The 4,208-nt window shown below is 37.9% G+C and overlaps 1 protein-coding gene and 2 non-coding genes across 3 annotated transcripts in view; all 3 read left to right on the top strand.

Annotated features, from left to right (window-relative positions):
- The window catches only part of LOC123963048 (histone H1.M6.2-like), a 7,521-nt gene that overhangs the window by 2,944 nt on the left and 369 nt on the right, over positions 1-4,208 (top strand). The window lies entirely within an intron of this gene.
- Positions 1,401-1,474, top strand: trnav-aac. Its single transcript has one exon. It is a non-coding gene; the product is annotated as a tRNA-Val (tRNA).
- On the top strand, positions 1,761-1,832 carry trnad-guc. The gene has a single exon. It is a non-coding gene; the product is annotated as a tRNA-Asp (tRNA).

Here is a 4,208-nt window from a genome sequence, read left to right as displayed (position 1 = left end):
GTGCAGATCAACAATCTTGTCCCTGATGTCCGTAGAAAGCTCTTTGGTCTTGCCCATGGTGGTGATGTTGGATGCTGGTTGTTTGGGTGTTGACAGGTGTCTTTTATACAGGTAACGAGGTGAGGCAGGTGTATTTGATGTAGATAATTGGTTGGGATTGGGGCTGTGTCTTAAAGAAAGACTAACTGGCTTGTAGGAGCCAGAATACTTGCTGTTTGGTAGGGGGTCATATACTTGTTTTTCCTCATCAGATGGTTATCAATTTTTATAAATTCATATGATGTGATTTTCTGGAATTTTCTTTGGGATTCTGTCTTTCACTGTTAGAATGTACATATGATTAAAATTGTAGATTGTTGCATTCTTTGTAAGTGGGCAAACCTGCAAAATCAGCAAGGGGTCAAATACTTATTTCCCCCACTGTATAGACAATCAGTTAGTAGATAGATAGTTAAAATGCCAAACCTTTTTTTTCTGTACGTACCACTGCTTATGAGTTTTCTGTCTTCTGTTCATGTAAACTTAGAATCTTTTGGTTTCAGACCTGAAGACTATATTGACAAATAAATGAAAATAACTGATTTTCTACCCAATGACATGAAAGTTCAAGTAAGGATGTCCCGAGCTGATGTACAGGCTCCAGATCAGGGCCAGTTCAGGTGTTTTGATCAATACAGGTATACAAACTGATCTAAACAAAAGTTCAAACAGTGGATTGAGAGTGAACAACAGCATTTTAAATGAATCATATGAAAAAAATATAAATAAATATAATAACTTTTCACAGAAGCAAAAGTCACAGCGGGGTAATCGGGCTCGGCAGGTCTGTAAGACACAGGACTGTTGATGGGGACGCAGCCGTGGCCCTGAAAGCACAAGGGACAATAGACTGTTATCATGTACAGTTTAATGGAACATTTTTATTCAGGTTTCTGTTTATTAAATCAGATCCACCTACTTAGTTCAGAGTCAATTTTAGATGTCCTGCTCCTCATCCTCCTCCATCACTAGGAGATGAAATAAAAAACAATGATAATTTGTGTATTAGGTGCATTAAAATGTTTACGGCTCCAAAGCCAACAATATTGTCCCCCTCTGAGGCCACTGGTGGTGCGGGCGTCCTGGAGAAGAGGTCCTCCCGCAGGTCCTCATTTTCCTGAAAAAGCCAGACCATTGGAACAACTAAAGACATTTACTGTCATTTTAATTTATCATAGTTAGTTATGATAGTTTCAGTTGTCGTTCTTTTGTAAACGTTTTCATTTTATTTCAGTTAACAATGTTTTTTCACACCTAGTTTTCGTTAACGATTATAAACGTAGTCTTATTTTTACGACAGTCGGAACTCTGCACATTAACGCGAAACAACATTTTCCTGTGAGAACACAAAACGTTTGTCAAGTTTCCGTAGTGTAGTGGTTATCACGTTCGCCTAACACGCGAAAGGTCCCCGGTTCGAGACCGGGCGGAACTTCTATCGAATGTTTATAACACCTCAAATAAGCAAAATAAACTCCATATATCATTCACACGTAGCTTCCTGAGTCTTTTGGTCTTTACACCAACCTCTTCAACCAGCTGAGTGACGAGTTCTGTGCTCACATATGAAGTTTGAGTTCATAAACACACAGGACTTCATCACATTGATAGTTCTCCACCAAGCAGATCAGTAAATCAGCGCCACCTTGTGATCTAAACTGCAACTGACTTGACTCATGACTCCTGACAAATTCCGTTTTGAGATTAGTTTCAGCGGAGCTTCCTCGTTAGTATAGTGGACAGTATCTCCGCCTGTCACGCGGAAGACCGGGGTTCGATTCCCCGACGGGGAGAAACTTATTTTCCTTCTTAACTGAACAAAAGTCTCAGATGTGATTAATATGAAAATCCATCCATACAATGAACATCTCATATGACCCTAAATCCCCTTTACTCTAGAATCTATGTCAGAGTAAGTAACGCTAGAAGCCAGCTGGGTTGTTGTCCCTGTTGTTGTGGATCCTGTAGTTTCCATTATTGTGGAGTCCTTTCTTTACGTTAAAGGAACTCAAAATTTAAATATAGCCACAGACGTTCTCACGAGAAGTTCCGAATATATATATAAAAAAAAAAATTTAAAATCACCTGCTGTATAATACTTTTTAGATCATAGTGTGTTTAATTACTTTGAACTTTTACCACGGTTTACCGTTAAACCGGTAATTGTTTTAATCCCTAGCTGAAAGGTTCATGACTGAATTTAAAAAATGAGTGAACAAACAGAGCCAGGAGATGCAACACGACACTGCCAGCCTCACTGTCTAATGTTATGTTGTTAGATTGAATTGCTAGACTTGGATTGACCTCACTTGCATGGAGCAAGACGTCGACTTTGTCTGTCAACAATCGGTTGCTGTGAAAGACCACAAACTAACCACCGCACAGAATATTAAGAATATAAAATGCTTCGGGAGTCAGCTGTCCACGACAGACCTGAACCAGGCGAGGGACCAGCACAAAAACAAGATCCAGTTTAAACACAAGTACACCGATGACAGAATCAAACCCACTAAGACAACAACTACAACAGAACTCATAAACATTGATTCCACCCAAAATATTTAGATTTTAATTACTTTATGCTTAAAGGTTTTACCTCTTTTACAAAGAACTTATGTTATGATGCAGATTTATAGCAGATATTTGTTTCATCAATCACTCTCAATAATTTATGTAAGCCCATAAACAATCCCACAATGAATTCAAAAACAACATAGTCTGTTAAAACACATTGATTCTAATATTTTCCATGTTTAAGTCAGATTTAGAGGAGTCTAAAAATATATTTGCCTATAGAGAGACCCATTATGTGTAACTTAAATAAAAAATTAAAGGAAGCTCTTAAGTCCCAAATTTCCAAATAAAACACAAAGCTGATGTTAAAACCTCGGTTTTAATTAATAATGGCCTGAATTCAGATGACAATAATTACCTAGAAAATATTTTAAATAACATTTAAATATCGAATAAAAGTTATATGTATTGTCAGTTGTAGATCTCGTGCTGCATTTGATGCTTGTATGTTGTTTCTCAAATGTAAGTCACTTTGGATAAAAGCATCTGCCAAATGAGTAAATGTAAATGGAACTGACCTGATCAAATCATGTCACAGACAGAAAGCTGGTCTGGACACAAACTGAAGCTGATCAAAGTTATTTCAGTAAGTCAGGTCTCTGTACAGCAGAGGGGAGAAACACGACTTTCTGCTGTTAGTTCTTTCATGTTAAATGTAACATTTGGTGGAAATAGAAAGTCTTTTCCAGCCGATAATTTTACTCTGATGAACAGCTGATTTCTGACTCATGGTGTCAGGAACAATTCTTGTGCAATAACCCAGAAACTCTGCCTCTAATCAGCCACCTGTTTACTGGCTAACACTTATTATTTATTCACCATTCTCTACTTCAGTGCTGTTCATACTGTTGTCATATTGTAGATACTAGATACCAAATCCCCCTACCTCAAGTCATTACTCCTGCACAAAATACTTATTTATTCCTGCATCCTTTGCACTGGGCTCACTGCACTATTTGTCAATATGTCTATATTGTTTTTGTTCATAGTGTGTATATTTCTGTTGTCTACACTGAAGTCTGTGTATGATTTTATTTTTATTATTGGGATTTTGTATTTTTGTATAAGTAAGCACATCGTGAGCAATCCAGAGTCAAATTCCTCGTTTGTGTTCACATAACTGGCAATAAAGCTGATTCTGATTCAATCTGTGACAGGAGTCCATCCAACCGTGTGTTTACCTCCACAGAAAACGTCTCTGATTAAAACTAAATTAATCTCATTATTTCAGCGATTTCAGTTTTATTCTATCCCCACACGTCTCTGCTTACTGGGAAACCACTGTTATATTTAATAGGAATTCTTTTTAGTCATTTTTAGAGACGAAATGTGAAGAAAACTCGCCGCGAGTTGTACAAAGTGATGGTGTGTTGGAGAGGTTTGAAGCATCCTGGGATTAAATGAATGAGTCCTGGTCGCCAAACACGAACTCAGTCTGAAGCGAAGAACTTTTTCTCACTCATAAAAGAACATTTATGGTCTAAAACGATCGTCTTATGTGTATTTTATCGCCAAAATGCGGAAGAGAAAACACAAGTGTCGCCACATTTGAGGCGGGCGGCGGAGCGGCTGCGTGTGTTGCCTCTCCACGGTTC

This window comes from Micropterus dolomieu, linkage group LG23 (genome assembly GCF_021292245.1).
Source record: "Micropterus dolomieu isolate WLL.071019.BEF.003 ecotype Adirondacks linkage group LG23, ASM2129224v1, whole genome shotgun sequence".
Classification (NCBI taxonomy): domain Eukaryota; kingdom Metazoa; phylum Chordata; class Actinopteri; order Centrarchiformes; family Centrarchidae; genus Micropterus; species Micropterus dolomieu.
This window is presented reverse-complemented; position numbering and strand designations above follow the sequence as displayed.